Source organism: Mirounga angustirostris, unplaced genomic scaffold (genome assembly GCF_029215605.1).
Source record: "Mirounga angustirostris isolate CCGP_5_RB_7025 unplaced genomic scaffold, mMirAng1.0.hap1 SCAF_1, whole genome shotgun sequence".
NCBI classification, from domain to species: Eukaryota; Metazoa; Chordata; class Mammalia; order Carnivora; family Phocidae; genus Mirounga; species Mirounga angustirostris.
Window position 1 is genome coordinate 151,422,752 of NW_026991709.1, and position 20,345 is coordinate 151,443,096.

The following is a 20,345-nucleotide window of genomic DNA, read 5'->3' on the forward strand; positions in this document are numbered from 1 at the left end:
GGTTTGGAGACTCCACACCGAGTTGGGTGCCAGAGATAGAAACACTTGGTCATAGGCCAGGTGAGCATGGAGTGCTGCTGGAGACCAGGGAGATGGGAGTGATTGACTGCTTTTCTCTGGGAGCGCACTGAGGAGTGGGGCCCGAGTTCTCAGCTCCTCCAGGGTGGAGATTGGGAGGCTGCCATTTTCACTCTCATCCTCCAAAGCTGTACGGAAAGCTTGCAGGGAACAAAAACTCCCGAGAGCAAACCCGAGCAGATTACTTAGCCTGGACTGGCAAGGGCGGGGCAATTCCGCCTCTGGCAAAGACATTTGGAAACCATGGCAATAGGCCCCTCCCCAAGAAGGTCAGCAAGAACAGCCAGCCAAGACCAAGTTTACCGATCAATGAGAATGGCAGAACTCCAGCATTAGGAGAACACTCCACATAGAACTCATGGCTTTTTTCCCATGATTCTTTAGTCTTTCAAAGTTAATTTTTTTAATTTTCTTTTTTTTCTTTTTCTTTTATCTTTTAAAATTTTTCTTTTTCCCTTTTTCAGCCAACATCTTATCAATCCCTTTTTTAAAAAATCTTTTTTATTTTTCATTTTTAGAGTCATATTTTATCCCTTCAGAGTAGTTAGCCTTATTTTTGGTATATGTATATATAAGTTGTTCTCTCTTTAAAATTTTGGGATACAGTTTCTTCTAACAGACCAATATATACCCTAAATCTCTAGTGTATGGCTTTGTTCTGGTCTACTGCCTGATCACATTCTCTCCCTTTTTTTTTTTTTTTTAATCCTCTTCTTTCTTTTTTCAACCAACTTCTTATCAATTCCTTTTATAAAGTCTTTTATAATTTTCCTCTTTACATTCATATTCCATCCCTTCATCATACTTACCCTTATTTTTGTACATATATAAGCTTTTCTTTCTTTAAAATTTTGGGAGGCACTTTCTTCTAACAGACCAAAATAAGTGCCACACATAAAATCTAGTGTGTGGCACTGATCTATGCACCAGCCTGATCATATTTGATCATATTCTGTTTTGTTTGTTTTGTTTTTGTTTGTTTGTTTTTATCTTTTTCTTTTCCTTTTTTCTTCTTCTTTCTTTCTTTCCCTTTCTTTTCCCCTGGTTTCAGGTCTCTTCTAATTTCTTTAGTGTATATTTTTCTGGGGTCATTGTTACCCTGTTAGCATTTTGTTCTCTCATTCATCTATTCTCCCCTGGACAAAATGACAAGAAAGAAAAAAATCACCTCAGAAAGAAAAACAAGAGGCAGTGCCAACTGCCAGGGACCTAATCGATTTGGACATTAGTAAGATGTTGGAACTAGAGTTCAGAATGATGATTTTAAAGATACTAGCTGGGCTTGAAAAAAGCATGGAAGATATTTCTCCTTTCTGGAGAAATAAAAGAACTAAAATCTAACCAAGTCAAAATAAAAAAGGCTATCAATGAGGGGCAATCAAAAATGGAGGCTCTAACTGCTAGAATAAATGAGTCAGAAGAGAGAATTAGTGATATAGAAGACCAAATGATGGAAAATAAAGAAGCTTAGAAAAAGAGAAAAAAACAACTACTGGATCATGAGGACAGAATTCGAGAGATAAGTGATACCATAAGATGAAACAATATTAGAATAATTGGGATCCCAGAAGAAGAAGAAAGAGAGAGGAGCAGAAGGTACATTGGAGCAAATTATAGCAGAAAACTTCCTTAATTTGGGGAAGGAAAGAGGCATCAAAATCCAGGAGGCCCAGAAAACCCCTCTCAAAATCAATAAAAATAGATCAACACCCTGACATCTAATAGTAAAACTTACGAGTCTCAGAGACAAAGAGAAAATCCTGAAAGCAGCTTGGGAGAAGAGATATGTAACCTACAATGGTAGAAACATTTGATTGGCAACAGGCCTATCCACAGAGACCTGGCAGGCCAGAAAGGACTGGCATGATATATTCAGAGTACTAAATGAGAAAAATACGCAGCCAAGAATACTATATCCAGCTAGGCTGTCATTGAAAATAGAAAGAGAAATAAAAAGTTTCCAGGACAAACAAAAACTAAAGGAATTTGCAAACACGAAACCAGCCCTACAAGAAATATTGAAAGAGGTCCTCTAAGCAAAGAGAGAGCCTAAAAGTAACAGAGGCTAGAAAGGAACACAGACAATATACAGTTACAGTCACATTACAGGCAATACAATGGCACTAAATTCATATCTTTCAATAGTTACCCTAATGTAAAAGGGCTAAATGCCCCAATCAAAAGACACAGGCTATCAGATTAGATATAAAAACAAGACCCATCCGTATGCTGTCTGCCAGAGACTCATTTTAGACCCAAAGACACCCCCGATTGAAAGTGAGGGGGTGGAAAACCATTTACCATGCTAATGGACACCAAAAGAAAGCTGGGGTGGCAATCCTTATTTCAGACAAATTAGATTTTAAATCAAAAGAGATAAGAGATGAGGAAGGTCACTATATCCTACTTAAAGGGTCTAACCAACAAGAAGATCTAACAATTGTAAATATCTATGCCCCTAACATGGGAGCAGCCAATTATATAAGGCAGTTAATAACAAAACAAAGAAACACATCAACAACAATACAATAATAGTTGGGGACTTCAGCTTTCCCCCCACTGAAATGGACAGATCATCTAAGCAAAAGATCAACAAGGAAATAAAGACTTTAAATGACACACTGGACCAGTGGACTTCACAGATATATTCAGAACATTCCATCCCAAAGCAACAGAATACACATTCTTCTCTAGTGCCCATGGAACATTCTCCAGAATAGATCACATCCTAAGTCACAAGTCAGGTCTCAACCAGTATCAAAAGATTGGGATCATTCCCTGCCTATTTTCAGACCACAGTGCTTTGAAACTAGAACTCAATCACAAGAGGAAAGTCGGAAAGAACTCAAATACATGGAGGCTAAAGAGCATCCTACTAAAGAATGAATGGGTCAACAAGGAAATTACAGAAGAATTAAAAAAAATTCATGGAAACCAATGAAAATGAAAACACAACTGTTCAAAATCTTTGGGATGCAGCAAAGGCAGTCCTAAGAGGAAAGTATATAGCAATACAAGCCTTTCTCAAGAAACAAGAAAGGTCTCAAGTACACAACCTAACCCTCCACCTAATGGAGCTGGAGAAAGAACAGCAAATAAAGCCTAAACCCAGCAGGAGAAGAGAAATAATAAAGATCAGAGCAGAAATCAATGAGATAGAAACCAAAAGAACAGTAGAACAGATCAATGAGACTAGGAGCTGGTTCTTTGAAAGAATTAACAAGATTGATAAACCCCTGGCCAGACTTATCAAAAGGAAAAGAGAAATGATCCAAATAAATAAAATCATGAATGAAAGAGGAGAGATCACAACCAACACCAAAGATATACAAACAATTATAGGAATATATTATGACCAACTATATGCCAGCATATTAGATAACCTAGAAAAAATGGATGCATTCTTAGAGATGTATCAACTACCAAAACTGAACCAGGAAGAAATAGAAAACCTGAACAGACTTATAACCACTAAGGAAATTGAAGCAGTCATCAAAAATCTCCCAAAAACAAAAGCCCAGGGCCAGATGGCTTCCCAGGAGAATTCTACCAAACATTTAAAGAAGAATTAGTACCCATTCTTCTGAAACTGTTCCAAAAAATAGAAATGGAAGTAAAACTTCCAATCTCGTTTTATGAGGCCACCATTACCTTGATCCCCAAACCAGACAAAGACTCTATCAAAAAGGAGAATTACAGGGGCACCTGGGTGGCTCAGTCATTAAGCGTCTGCTTTCAGCTCAAGTCATGATCCCAGAGTCCTGGGATCGAGCCTCGCATCGGGCTCCCTGCTCGGCCAGGAGCCTGCTTCTCCCTCTCCCGCTCCCCCTGCTTGTGTTCCCTCTCTTGCTGTGTCTCTCTCTGTCAAATAAGTAAATAAAATCTTTAAAAAAAAAAAAGAAAAAAGGAGAATTACAGACCAATATCCTTGATGAACATGGATGCAAAAATTCTCACCAAAATACTAGCCAATAGGATCCAACAGTACATTAAAAGGATTTTTTCACCACGACCAAATGGGATTTATCCCTGGGCTGCAAGGTTGGTTCAACATCCGCAAATCAATCAACAAGAATCATATGATCCTCTCAATAGATGCAGAAATAGCATTTGACAAAGTACAGCATTCTTTCTTGATCAAAAATCTTCAGAGTATAGGGATAGAGGGTACAAACCTCAATATCCTAAAAGCCATCTATGAAAAACCACAGTGAATATCATTCTCAATGGGGAAAAACTGAGAGCTTTCCCCCTAAGGTCAGGAACACGGCAGGGATATCCACTATCACCACTGCTATTCAACATAGTGTTAGAAGTCCTAGCCACAGCAGTCAGACAACAAAAAGAAATCAAAGGCATCCAAATCGGCAAAGAAGAAGTCAAACTCTCACTCTTTGCAGATGATATGATACTTTATGTGGAAAACCCCAAAGACTCCACCCCAAAACTGCTAGAACTCATACAGGAATTCAGTCAAGTGGCAGGATATAAAATCAATGCACAGAAATCAGTGGCATTCTTATACACCAACAACAAGACAGAAGAAAGAGAAATTAAGGAGTCAATCCCATTAACAATTGCATCCAAAACCATAAGATACCTAGGAATAAATCTAACCAAAGAGGCAAAGGATCTGTACTCAGAAAACTATAGAATACTCATGAAAGAAATTGAGGAAGATACAAAGATGGAAAAAAGTTCCATGCTCATGGATTGGAAGAACAAATATTCTGAAGATGTCAGTGCTACCTAGAGCAATCTACACATTCAATGCAATTCCTATCAAAATACCATCCACTTTTTTCAAAAAAATGGAACAAATTATCCTAAAATTTGTATGGAACCAGAAAAGACCCTAAATAGCCAGAGGAATATTGAAAAAGCAAAGCAAAGCTGGTGGCATCACAATTTTGGACTTCCAGCTCTATTACAAAGCTGTCATCATCAAGATAGCATGGTACTGGCACAAAAAGAGACACATAGATCAATGGAACAGAATAGAGAGCCCAGAAACAGACCCTCAACTCTATGGTCAACTAATCTTTGACAAAGCAGGAAAGAATGTCCAGTGGAAAAAAGACAGTCTCTTCAACAAATGGTATTGGGAAAATTGGACAGCCACATGCAGAAGAATGAAACTGGACCATTTCCTCACCCCACACACAAAAATAGACTCCAAATGGTTGAAAGACCTCAATGTGAGACAGGAGTCCATCAAAATCCTAAAGGAGAACACAGGCAGCAATCTCTTCGACCTCAGCCACAGCAGCTTCTTCGTAGAAACACTGCCAAAGGCAAGGGCAAAAATGAACTATTGGGACTTCATCAAGATAAAAAGCTTTTGCACAGCAAAAGAAACCGTCAACAAAACCAAAAGACAACCGACAGAATGGGAGAAGATATTTGCAAATGACATATCAGATAAAGGGCTAGTATCCAAAATCTATAAAGAACTTATCAAACTCAACACCCAAAGAACAAAGAATCCAATCAAGAAATGGGCAGAAGACATGAACAGACATTTTTCCAAAGAAGACATCCAAATGGCCAACAGACACATGAAAAAGTGCTCAATATCGCTCGGCATCAGGGAAATCCAAATCAAAACCTCAATGAGATACCACCTCACACCAGTCAGAATGGCTAAAATTAACAAGTCAGGAAATGACAGATGTTGGCTGGGATGTGGAGAAAAAGGAACCCTCCTATAGTGTTGTTGGTGGGAATGCAAGCTGGTGCAGCCACTCTGGAAAACAGTATGGAGGTTCCTCAAAAAGTTGAAAATAGAGCTACCATATGACCCAGCAATTGCACTACTGGGTATTTACCCCAAAGATACAAAAGTAGGGATCCGAAGGGGTACATGCACCCCGATGTTTATAGCAGCAATGTCCACAATAGCCAAACTATGGAAAGAACCAAGATATCCATTGACAGTTGAATGGATAAAGAAGAGGTGGTATATATATATACAATGGAATATTATGCAGCCATCAAAAGGAATGAGATCTTGCCATTTGCAACAATGTGGATGGAACTGGAGAGTGTTATGCTGAGCAAAATAAGTCAATCAGAGAAAGACATGTATCATATGATCTCACTGATACAAGGAATTCTTAATCTCAGGAAACAAACTGAGGGTTGCTGGAGTGGGGGGGATGGGAAGGATGGGGTGGCTGGGTGATAGACATCGGGGAGGGTATTTGCTATGGTGAACACTGTGAATTGTGTAAGACTTTTGAATCACAGACCTGTACCTCTGAAACAAGTAATACATTATATGTTAAAAAAAAAAAAAAAGAAGAAGAAGATAGCAGGAAAGGAAAAATGAAGGGGGGCAAATCGGAGGGGGAGATGAACCATGAAAGACGATGGACTCTGAGAAACAAACTGAGGGTTCTAGACGGGAGGGGGGTGGGGGGATGGGTTAGCCTGATGATGGATATTAAAGAGGGCAGGTACTGAATGGAGCACTGGGTGTTATATGCAAATAATGAATCATGGAACACTACATCAAAAACTAATGATGTAATGTTTGGTGATTAACATAAGATAATAAAATAAAAAAATGAGAAAAAAGTGCAAATTTACACTCAAGGGTGAATACTAATCACACACACACAAAAAAAGAAGGCCTCCATTGAAAATGGTGGAATAGGCATTTGTATTTCTCTCCTCTCCATACCAAGATCCAACTAAAGTGACAGTGAAATATTATATCCACTATGCAAGAAAAGGCGGAAACTCACCCAAAGTTTGGTTCAGATGTTGACACTGATGATATCACACACACACACACACACACACACACCAAGAGGAGATGAAAAGATTTTTTTTTTTTACCCACATAATGAGACACTCTGAGGAGATCAAGGTGGCTCCTGAGTGATCTGAAAATAGCTTGAGAGGTCAGGAAAAGGAGACAGCATTTGAGTTTTTATTATGGTCTAGGGGTGGGGCTGAGTCAAGGTTTCTGCACATGATTTGAACTTCATCCCAGTGGCAAAGAAGGGAGCACCCAGGCTTTCTCACCAGCTTGTCCAGATTGGGGCAGAAGAGAAAGAGGAAAGATTGAGGCTTACAAGCTGTCAGGAAAAACTTAAAAATTGAGTCCTTATTACATAAATGAATTAAAAAGGTATAGCATGTACATCTAAAAATAATCTGAATGGGAACATCAGTGGGTGAAAAATTTCAACAAGATGTTGAAAAATAAAAGTAATGGAGGGTTTGGCTAGGAGGATAAAGACAAGGCTAAAAGTATGTACAGAAGTGGGCAAGGATGTGGAGAGAGTCAGTTTACCCTGCAAACTCCCAGTGTACTATTTTTCTAAGGCTCCTGATGCCAGGGATGGGAGATAAGGTTCAAGGATGGAAATGGACACTGGTTGAATCTTTAAATGCTGATGTTTCTTAGGGAAACTGCTCCTCTCAGCAGATCTTTTTTTCCTGAACCACCTGAGGACATCTTTATGACTTCAAGTATCAACTACATGTTGACAACTCACAGTCTTATAGCTTCAGTTCTGATTCTCTCCTGACCTCCAGCCTAGACGTCCACCTGCCTGCTGAAGACCTTTATCTGTATGACAATTTGAAGGACACTGCCCAGAATACAATTCAGCATCTTTTTTCTTGAGCTGATTCCAGCTTTGTATTCCATATTCCCATGAGTGACTCTGCTATCCATCTAGTCACTCAAGTCAGAAAACTACTCCTCCCATCTCACACACACATTCTGACAGTGCCAAAGTCCTGCTGCTTCCATGGAGCTCTCCCTTCTCCCTTACTGCCACTGCTTTGCTTTAGGCTCTCATCATATATAACCTCAAATATTGCTGCTGTCCAGATTCCCATTCCGGAACTTGTTGAAATTGATCATCCTAAACTTAAATTCTGATTACTTCTAGGCTTGAAATCTTAAATAGCTCCCTGTACATTCTAGATATTTTAGTATAGCACTCAAGTTTACTAATATTTGTTATTTCTTTCTTCCTTTCAATCCTCCCGACCCACTCAAGGCATTAGAACATAGACAATGCAAAGATAATGTTTTATTTATATATCTGAATCCTCAGCACCTGATACTTGATGGCTTAACATGAAAGTTAATTAAAAAGTATGTGGTATGAATAGATGCATTCCAGAAGTATTAGTGCTGTCTTGAAACCCTGACCTGATTGTCTCTGAGTTCATTGTTCCTCCCAAACAATGCAACTTTTTCAACCTTGGTTTTTCAGTAGGACCATGAAGGTAGGAGAATTCAACAGGGCTCAGAAGAGAGACCCAACAGGTATTGATCTAAATGTTAAAAACTCATAATTTATAGTTTTAGTATATTTAGTAGATCAGTGTCTAAATTTGGTTTGAAGTAGTATTCTATAATTCCAAACTTTCTATATGCATAAATTTTACTGAAAATACTGGAAGATTTTTTCTCATGAATAGGATTGCTTTACTGAAGTATATTCAGATGTGAACTTGGGTCTCCCAATGATTAAGCTTCAGCAAGACCCAATTCTACCATCTGTGAGTGTCCAAAGCGTCTTGAAGATTGTTGGACATGCCATCTGTTATCTTAACCCCTCTCCCTCTGGGCTCTTAAGTCCTGTATACACACATATGAAAAACTATACATACACACTCTGCCTTATAAGTCAAGATAGCAAAACCTTTACACAACTTTAAAACCCAGGCCTTTCACCAATTTCCTCAAGAAATACAATTATATTCTCCTACTTTCTCAATGATTCTTTCTCTCCTCTTTCCCATCTCTGCCCTTCACACTCTAACTTCTTACATCCCCTCATGCCTGCTTTCTTAAAATTCTTCTCTTCTTATTTAACTGAGGAATTTACCTTCCCCTCTGACCACAAAACACTTACATAAGCGTACTAATTGATGTACTCAACAGAAAAAAAAATCTGGCCATGTGATTAGAACACCCCCTTCCTCTGGAAAATAGTCAGCATTGTAAGTAACATTTTATTTCTAATGTATTAGGAACAGCATACACTTAAATTTTTTTTTTATTGTTATGTTCATCACCATACATTACATCATTAGTTTTTGATGTAGTGTTTCAGGATTCATTGTTTGTGTATAACACCCAGTGCTCCATGCAGAACGTGCCCTCTTTAATACCCATCATCAGGCTAACCCATCCTCCCACCCCCCTCCCCTCTAGAACCCTCAGTTTGTTTTTCAGAGTCCATCATCTCTCATGGTTCATCTCCCCCTCTGATTTCCCCCCCTTCATTCTTCCCCTCCTGCTAACTTCTCTCTCTCTCTCTCTCTCTTTCTTTTTTTTTTTTTTTTTAACATATATTGTATTATTTGTTTCAGAGGTACAGGTCTGTGATTCAAAAGTCTTACACAATTCACAGTGTTCACCATAGCACATACCCTCCCCGATGTCTATCACCCAGCCACCCCATCCTCCCACCCCCCACCACTCCAGCAACCCTCAGTTTGTTTCCTGAGATTAAGAATTCCTCATATCAGTGAGGTCATCTGATACATGTCTTTTTCTGATTGACTTATTCTTCTCAGCATAACACCCTCCAGTTCCATCCACATTGTTGCAAATGGCAAGATCTCATTCCTTTTGATGGCTGCATAATATTCCATTGTATATATACCACATCTTCTTTATCCATTCATCTGTCGATGGACATCTTGGCTCTTTCCATAGTTTGGCTATTGTGGACATTGCTGCTATAAACATTGGGGTGCATGTACCCCTTTGGATCCCTACATTTGTATCTTTGGGGTAAATACCCAGTAGTGCAATTGCTAGGTCATAGGGTAGCTCTATTTTCAACTTTTTGAGGAACCTCCATACTGTTTTCCAGAGTGGCTGCACCAGCTTGCATTCCCACCAACAGTGTAGGAGGGTTCCCCTTTCTCCTCATCCCTGCCAACATCTGTCGTTTCCTGTCTTGTTAATTTTAGCCATTCTGACTGGTGTGAGGTGATATTTCATTGAGGTTTTGCTTTGGATTTCCCTGGTGCTGAGCAATATTGAGCACTTTTTCATGTGTCTGTTGGCCATTTGGATGTCTTCTTTGGAAAAATGTTCATGTCTTCTGCCCATTTCTTGATTGGATTCTTTGTTCTTTGGGTGTTGAGTTTGATAAGTTCTTTATAGATTTTGGATACTAGCCCTTTATCTGATATGTCATTTGCAAATATCTTCTCCCATTCTGTCGGTTGTCTTTTGGTTTTGTTGACGGTTTCTTTTGCTGTGCAAAAGCTTTTTATCTTGATGAAGTCCCAATAGTTCATTTTTGCCCTTGCTTCCCTTGCCTTTGGCGATGTTTCTAGGAAGAAGCTGATGTGGCTGAGGTCGAAGAGGTTGCTGCCTGTCATCCTCCTTTTAAGCAGTAAGTATTTATCAAATTTGTACTTTGTGCCAGGCAAGATGCCAGGTTCCAGCAATAGAGCCATGAACATGACTGAGCTGTACCATTTCTCCGCCATACTGAGTTTACCTCCCGATTTCCCACATCCATTTCTACCTCTCCATTTAGTTTAGGTCCTTGCCAATCCTCATCTGGACTTCTGAAATTTTCTCTAATCTTACCTCTCTTCCTCTCCCCACATTTTCCCACCACGTTTTTTCACGTGCAGAGCTGACCATGTTGCTTTGCTTCCTGAAAACACATAGTCTATAATATTGCATGTCACATGATTATATACAATATCTTTGTATGGTGACCATTGATAACAAGACCTATTATTATCATTTTCTAATTTATAAGAATATTGAATCACTACATTGTATACCTGAAACTAATATTATATGCCAATTATATTCAATTAAAAGAAGGAGGAAAACTGCACCTGAATCCTGTGGTCATCAAAAATAGCAGACCCCTCTTGGCTGGCAAGGCCTTTCAGGATATGGTTCCTGCTCACCGCACTAGTTTTATCTTTCTTTCTAGCTATTAACCTTTAAAATTCCAAAAATCTACACAAGATCCATGATGTGCATTTATAATGTTTGTGTCATATGTAGAATAGCATTCTGCCTATTTTCCATTGATAAAGGTCTTACTCATCATTCAAGGTCTCATGTTACTTCACCTGAGAAGTCTTCCCTTCCCCACTTGTCTCCAGCTCATTCCATTGCTCTTTGGATTGTCCACTGTTTTATTAGTGACCAAATAACCCAACATTGCAATTGATGATCCATTTCCCCATATACTGTAAGGTCCTCTACTGAAAGACAGCATCTAATTGATAGTTTTACTCTAATAGATTTGCCTGAATGCAAAATAAATGCTGTAACTGTTATAAATTTTATCCCCAAAACTCAGGTGTGAAAAATGTGACATTCCTTCATCTTATTAAATCAAGTAAGCAGGTCTAAGATCCCTATATGACTCATCTGGTGGCAAGTTCAATCTCAGTCATGAGTTGTGGCAGGTCTTAGAAATATTTGAACTTCATGGACTCTTTGCATTCCAGAATGCCTGACAAAGGACCTTCTAATTTCATTCCATGCTTGATACCACTGATAAGCTCAAAATCCTAGTCTTTATAGATTCATTCAGGAAGGAAGTTCAGGTTTTTTTAATCAATGTCACCCATTGGAAATTCTGACTCCAGATTCCAGGACCGTAGCCATTTCTTTCATTCGACTTCTGTTCTCCAACCTTTGGGTTCTCTCACCCTCTGGCTGGATGTTTCTATTCACAGAAAAAGCATTAAATTTGTTCCTCTCCCAATCTAAGAGGAGTCGTCAAGAATATTTGCCTGCTATGGTTGGCCCTCTTTTGCTCCCCACCTGAAGATTTCATTTCTTTCCCCTACCAAACAAAAGCCTTCAAATTTTTGTTTTATTTTGGGGGTCTGAAAATGACTTCTTTGGTTTCCACAATATTGTTTTATGGAGTGAAAATCTCTTCTACAAAATTTGGAGGAATTTGAAGGGGGGTTGATTTCTTCCTATTATGCTCAACCTACTATAACAATGAAAAAAAAGCATAAATATCCTAATAGATTATCCTTTTGTTTATGGAATAAATGGTGAGCTCTAGTTATGATCCATAAAGTGAAATCTCATATAAATTAACCAAATGTTTACTAATGTTATCCTTACGTTGTTTACAGATTTGTATTATCTGAGATACGACAAGTGTCTTTCAAGTCTTTGGAGCAAGTGTCCTAAGGCTGACCGGCTTAGTCAGTGACCATTAGGGGGCAGCCAAGAACTTAATCCTTTTGTTACATTGTAATCATGGAACATTTTCAAATAGATCTTTCTTGGGCCTTACACAAAGCAGATATTCCTCAAAACAAACAAACAAACAAACAAAAAGCAACTATGTACTATCATAATGTAAAGTACTCTTTCGTATCATCAGTCTCATATCTTATGCCCCCTACATCTCTCTCACTCAAGTAGCCACACACAGACCCCTCACAACCACAACCACACACCACAACTACCACTAAGGGCTGCTTTTGTTTCCAAAATTAAATCCTCACCACAGTGTTTTCCCCCTTTCATTAAATAGCTGAATTAAAAAAAAGAGAGAGAGAGAGAGAGAATTTGACAGCATCTGGAAAAGAGTAAAAGGTGACAATTTATGAAACACATCTGTATTGAACAAAGATCAAACTGGCAAATGTTTATGTAATGTATTCAGATGAGCCTAATTCTAGCTCCTACGCAACGCTCACATTTGAACAAACAAAATGGGAATGTGGTTGGATTACGTTTCCTGTGTTTTACCCTGTGCCCCTGTAAAGGCAAAGGAAAATATTTCTTTCAAAGATATTTTCCTGTCATGTTGATGTAATCATAACTGGTTTTATTGCAGAGTTAAATTATATATATATGTGCGTGTGTATTTATGTGCATATGTATATATTCATCCTAATCCTTTCCTTTGTATATTATTTATTTTCTTTTTCTATCCTTGAATCTGTTCGTCTCTCTCTCCATACACAACAGTACACACACATGCATGGACACAGATGTAAATGAATATACATACATATGTGACAAGCTGATTAGAGTGAGGTTGCTTTCCAAATTCTGCTAAACTAATGCCCAGCTAGAATACTGTTACTCTGATTTTCCAAAGAGAGCAATGAAGCTCAAAAAGAGTTACCCGTGGTGACTTAAGAGGTCTTAAGATCATAGCACCCACTGCATTCCATTATATGCTATGGAGGGAAGAATTGCAAATAGTAAGAATTCTTGACTGTCAAAATAGAGAACAAGATATTAAACTATAATAAATCTCAGACAAATTAGGGCAAAATGGTAGCTTCTCTTTATCAAGAGGATGGTGAAGGTCATCATTAGTTGGCCTTATAAAAAGTATTGAATCTGGCCTGTAACTCATTGTCTGTCTTTTGTTCACCCTCAGAAACCATGATCCCAATGGAAAAGTTCTTTCCTCTTTGATCTGTCTTGACAAATCAATTTGGGATTTCTAAAACAGAGAAGAGGATCTTTATGAGAGAAGATTCAAGTCTTAAAGCTATATTTGATTTTTACTGCCAAGACTACAATTTGAAACTATTCTTCCTGTTTTATTCAAGCTCTCAAGTAGACTTAAATATCTTCTTTGGACAATCTTATTTCAGTTACAATCAAACACCAGTGTTAGAAGAAGGAGGAGGACAAAAAGAGGAAGAAGAAGAAGTGGAGAGGAGAAGAGGTGTAAGGATGGGGGAAGGAGGAGGGAGAGGATCAAAAGGAAGCCATTTACTCTTGAAGAATTTGTTTTTAATAAGATGCCCAGGCTGATTTTTCTGCTAGAATACACCATGCTGGGACTTGTTATTCTTTTTAGCAAAACAAAATGGAGTAGGAAGGTATAGTAATACTACAAGAATGTGAATAGAATGTAAATCCCACTGCTTTTGTCTGTGGGATCTCACATGAAAAATGTGTGAGAAGTGAATGAAGAGCACTCAATGTTTGTAACTTAGGAAATTGTTACTGTTTGGGTTCTAAAACCATCCAAGATGGACAAATTTACTATCGTTAAGAAGAAATAAAATGCGAAGATAAGCAATAAAGAGCTTGTTGATCTGATTCTCAGTTTCTAAGATTGCAAAGTTGTTCTATTCAGGTTTACTCAGAATATTGAATGTTCGCTAATTTACCAAAAGAGTAAAACAAAAAAGTCTAATTTAATTTTGTCATCTATTCACAAGAGAACAGTCCACAAATTTGAAAGAAAAAAATGTATGTGTGTGTTTTCATCACTTACTAACTAAACTCTAATTGATTTTAAAAGTGTCAAGGTCTATTATTCTTCATTATAATCTCTACTTCCACAGACTTGTTTTAGACTACAGGGAAGAAAGATAATGTTTGAGGGCAAGTCCTAGAAAACCCCGCATATCAGGAGACCAAGCCAGGGAGAACATATTCCTTCATTGCTTCTCAAAATGAAAAAAAAAAAAAAAAAGTCTAATGTTGGGACAACATTTTCACTCCGCCTGCAGAGCTGGGGCATGAAAACAAATTCTGAAGTAGGCTTTTGCTATATAAAACTAACCTTTCCAGTCAGGTTAATGTTTTAGAAATTTAAAGTTAACAGTCCTGAGGGAAAGGAAGCAACAAGCAAAGAGGGATCGACAAGGGTCTGTGAATGGTGAGTCAGAGGCCTCACTGTCGTCCTTCGTCAGTTACAAAGATCTTTATGAAGATTATGTTTGTACTTTGGCTTTACAGACAACCACTGAAGGCTTTTTTCTTTCCACTTGGGAAATGAGGTTTTCCCGATTTTCATATATTGCCAAGGCTGAAAGATGGGCCCCTGGCTCCAAATACTATAAGGGATAATAACGTTCACTCCAAAAGAGCCTTTGTTATCTTGCTTTTCTGGTCAACTTGAGTCTGGCGTGAAATTCATGAGGAGTCAGTCCCTACCTGATTCCACAGGAGGTGTCCCTGAAACCTCACCACATTCATGAGTGTTTCACAGCCAATGAGCTTGAAAGTTCCCCTCAAATGAGTCAGTCCCAGCGTGCAAAATGGAGGGAACTGTTCTCCCCAGAATTCAACTTCTCTTTGGTCTGCTTTTGGCTTCTGATTCTTTTTTTTTTTTTTTAAGATTTTATTTATTTATTCATGAGAGACAGTGAGAGAGAGAGAGAGAGGCAGAGGGAGAAGCAGGCTCCCAAGGAGCAGGGAGCCCGATGTGGGACTCGATCCCAGGACCCTGGGATCATGACCTGAGCCGAAGGCAGACGCTTAACCATCTGAGCCACCCAGGTGCCCTTGGCTTCTGATTCTAATCTCAGAGAATGAGAATTACAGATTGAAGATATAGAAAGATTCTCAGTTAAACATGTTAATGTACACAAATAATTTACCTTACTTCTGCTTAAACTCCACTACGATGGAAGTAAAAGAAGGAAAGCATGCAATATGAGATTTCAGTGAGGAGACAACAGCCCATTTAAAAGCTTACTTCCATTAATTTTGGGAACTGGAAAGAATATGGACAAGTGATACCTGACTCCGTACACCTGATAGGGCTGAAAGTGTGTAATGGGGAAGTCTTCGGGAAGCAAATTGATTCATGCCACAGGACCCCAGAAAGAAAGTGAAAGTAGAGGTGAGATCCGAGGTGGGTGTGTTGGGTGGAGGGGCAGGAAGAAGGATGGGCAGCTTGTTCAAGGAGCAGTTAGACCCATTACATCATTCTCCAAATACTTACACCCAGTAACAGCATTCCTTAACCCCAGGACATATTAGGTTTACTTTCTGGGGAGCTGCAATTATGGATTGCGTGGTCATTAAGCATAGTTAGTAAATGATTCAAGTTCCCATCTGAAAATAAGTGAATGATGAAGACCTCTGGTCTCCTAGGCCACCAGGCTTACATACCTCAGACAGGAGGTTAAGTTAAAGGATTCCCTAGAGAAAGACACTAGGGGTATCTTAAAAAAAATCCATTTTACTCCTTATCACTCTATATTCAAAACCACCTGTCCATTGGCCTTCCTCATGTACTGTCAGTTCCAGGCAGATTTTTAGTAACTCACTTGCAAACTTGAACAGACAGCCAAGAATCAGAGGGAAGTTTAAGGCAGAGAGCATATTCATGAATTAATGGCATGTACATAGAAAATGAAGCAAAAACAACAAAAGAGCTGTAAAGCTTACCTCTTTGAAAAGGCACAATGCAGAATATAACCAGATATAAAAATATTTAGATGGTTATAGTAATGGGAACACTAAATATTGATTAAACCAAAATTTGTGATATTATAATAGGGAGAAAGAGGAGAGACTGCCTTTATAATCCCTATAAGATAAGCAGCATCTTCTATGATATATATATATATATCAATATAGATATCATATATCTATATATAGATGTATATGATATGTATGTGAATCATATATATATCACAAAGTTATATAAATGAATCATATATATATATATATATATATGATTCAACTGTGCTTGACACAATTCTCTTTTTTCAAGGTCAAGCCAATTTTAAATCTAAATAGAACTTGGGCATGTGTATTTCTGAGAGGGGTTTCCACTGTCTTCATTATTCTACATTTACATGAAAAATACAATTTTCTCCTAATTATAAACATAATTTATTTAGTAGTTAGTTACTATGTACCATTCCCTATAGTATGTGTCTTAGAACTACCAGTGACAAACCTATTATTGCTATCTTATTTTATAGATAGTAAGACTGGGTCTCAGAAAGTGTGTATAACTTCCTTTAATGGGTATTGAGATAACATTCGCTAGAAATATGGAAGCAATTTCCAGAAGAAATAGTAAAACAATTTTTAAATAGCTGCTTCTAAGAGCAGGAATTAAGAATGGAGAGGGTTGGGGTATATAAGTAATCATTTGCTGTACAAGAAACCACCCTATAACTTAAAGACTTAAAAAAAACACTTGGTTTTTTGTTGTTGTTGTTGTTTTTTGTTTTTTATTTTCTCTTAAGTCTTTAGTTTGGGCAGGGCTTGATGGGAACAGCTCTGCTCTTTACAGCATCAGCTGCATGGCTTAAATGGGGTTGGAGAATCCATTGTTGTGGCAAATTTTAGAAAATATTGGAAGGTAGAAATACTGGAAAGTGTGAAAAATTTTAGAAAGCCCATTTATGCGTGTGCTGTTTACTTGCATTTAAAGAGCAATATTTGCTTTTCATCCAAATTTTCATCTGTTTCAGGGTGGGACCACATGGCCAGAATTGACCACCACATTCCAGGGCTAATGTCAGCCTGTCCTAGACGGTCCTAGCCTTGAATTCCTGTGATGTTAGAATTCACCACTATAAAAGGTTTGCAACTGTTGTAGATAAATAAAGAACACATGTGAAATTGAATATCACAGCCAAGTGCAGCAGTGTTACATGTTCACCTTTAATGATACATCCAAACAGGTGCTAGCAGAGCTGAGTCTCTGAACATCAATCAGCAGGACTCATAGCTGAGCCCCCAGGATCCCTGACACCAGCATGACATATAGAAGAGATTCTGCAGCTGTCAGAATATCAGTGCTTGGAGCTGCATTCCATGGCTTTTCCCTGACTGACAGGTCTCTTCAAGATGCCTTGGGATTTTGTTACCATCTGGCAGTGTTCCATATCCTTTATCTTCTCAGTGTTTTATGATGCTTAACTGATAAAACTTCAGAAAGTTCAACTTTCTGAACTTCAGAAAAACAGCATAGAGTAGGCAGGAGCAAGTAGCAACCACTTCCTTTCAGCTAGAGACCAAGAAGTACTGAAGCACTGGGAAGCTAGGTGACTCATACAAGATCACAATGTCATAGATTCTGATGCCAGCACATATGCTCATTTATTTCATATTATCGAACAATTGTATGTGCTGGGAACCAACTTAAATACTGAACTTATGTGAGTAAACAAGACAAAGGATTGCTCCCTTGTGGAGCAATCAGACTTGTACACTCAAAATGGAGGACAGAGGCATGTAAGCCGGGCAGTGAGGACACACGGGGCCTTGCAAGATGGGATTCAGAAAGCAATGTCTGCTTTCACTTCTAAAGCATGAGTGTGAATTTGCCCAAATAGTGACCGTGCAAGTTTGTGTAGGATGGGAAGGAGAGGAGGAAAAGCAGCATCTAGTGTCTAGAATGTTCAGGAAGCTTGTGGCAAAAAGCACAGGGTCATGACATAGCACTTGCTCATGTCTGCACATTCTTTGGATCACAAAATGGGCTGTATAGCTGGGCACTCTGCCAATTACAATTTGCATTATCTGAACTACATGGGCTAGACCAGAGTCTTCTTAAAGCATTTAGGCAATGAGAGCACCAAATAAATATGACAATTGATTAAACATGTGTATGTCATCTTTAAAACACATGATACACTTTTTGCTAAAAAACAAACAAACAAAAAAATCACTTATCCTGAATAAGAAGAGAAAATCAATTGAGAAAACTCAATGCTAAGAGGCACAGAACCAGAGGAGTTAGTGATGGACCTCTGGACATTGGGCTTCTGCCCTTTTGGCAAAACTGTGAGGGAAGGTCCTTTAAAGAGCTTCAAGTTAAATTTGGTAATGACCAAGTATTCCTCAGCCATTGGCTCCTTTCTATAAGCATACAACTTAACTCTGGTCCGGAAACCATCAAACCTGCAAATCCAATCTATTCCTTGTTATTCTGCACTCTCACTGCTAAATTCCTAATCTCAATAGTCTTCGCCTTCTTCCTCCACTCATTTCTGTCTTAACGCATCATAATCTAGCCCACTGCCCCCCCTCTATGTCTGTCCCCAGCCCCCAACACTCAAACATGAAGACATACATTGTATCGATTCTCCATTGTCATATAATAAGAAGTCCCAAACTTGGTAAAATAAAACAAAAACTCTTATTTATCACAATTCTGTAGGTCAGGAATTGGGGCAAAACTCAGTTAAGTAGTTCTGTTCTCTGCAATGCTGACTGGGATCACTTGAAAGACTACCATCAGCTAAGAGTTCAGATAGAATTGGAACATCAAGATGAACTGTCCCCATATAGGGTCTCCCCGCCAGGTGTTTTGTAATCATTCGGTAGTTTAGCTTGGACTTCCTTGCAGTATGGAGCCTGGGCTCCAAAAAAGAAACAAGCAGAAACTGTCCCCTTAAGGCCTGGGTTTGGAAGTCCCAGAATGCCAACTTCTTCTGTATTCTGTTGAGCAAAGAAAAGCAACACTGTAGTCTCTCCCCCTTGCCATGAGGAATGTTGTTTGCTTATAAGGATGAGAGGAACTGTGGCAACTCTCTGGAGACAATCTACTGAACACATACACTCTAATAAAACTACTCTCAAGGACTACAAATGGCATGCTTCCAAATAAATTATAAACCTCTTTTCTCACTGTGTATCTGAGGTTAATTTTTTACGGTGCATTAGTTTCCTAGGGATACCATAATAAAGCATCACAAACTGGGTGACTTAAAACAATGTACATTTATTCTCTCACAGGCCTGGAAGCTAAAAGTCCAAAGTCAAGGAGTTGGTAGCATTGGCTCCTTCTGAGGGCTCTGAGGGAGAATGTGTTCCTTGCCTGTCTCCTAGCTTCTGGTGGTTGCTACAATCCTTGACATTGCTTGGCTGATGGGTGCATCACCCAAACTCTGCTTCTGTTTTCACATGACATTTTCCCTTTGTCTCTGTCCAAATTTCTCTCTTCTTTAGAAAGAGACCAGTCATATTGGATTAGGGCTCTCCCCGACCCATCCCATGGCCTCATCTTAACTTGATTACATTTGCAAAGACCCTATTTCCAAATAAGGTCACATTTTGAGATACTGGGAGTTAGGACTTCAACATATCTTTTAGGGGACATAATGCAACCCATCACACCCATCATCAAGAGAAGTGGCACTGGGAAGTTAACATCATTGGCAACTGAAACTGCTTAACAGTGGCCACTGCCACCATGTGCAACACTCTGAGTTTTTCTTTTTAAACTTACTCTTGAGAATCTTGATCATGGTGTCTCAATTTGGGTTTCACAGCTCCTGGCTTGGTGCTAAGCAAATTATAAACACCTATTGCATGTGGTTGGTTTTGATTACGTGACCTCCAGAGTTCATGTGTAACACGAAGAATGGGATCATGCCCACACAGCAGGATAAATACACACATAAAATCCTACATGGTTCAAACTGTCTGACAAAGAGTGGTCACAGCTCTAAGTTCAAAAGTGCACTAGGATTCTAAAAGTGCAGCCTTGCACTTGAAGTCCCATGTTATCCAAATAATCTTGTTGGTAGTATTTTACAGCAATATT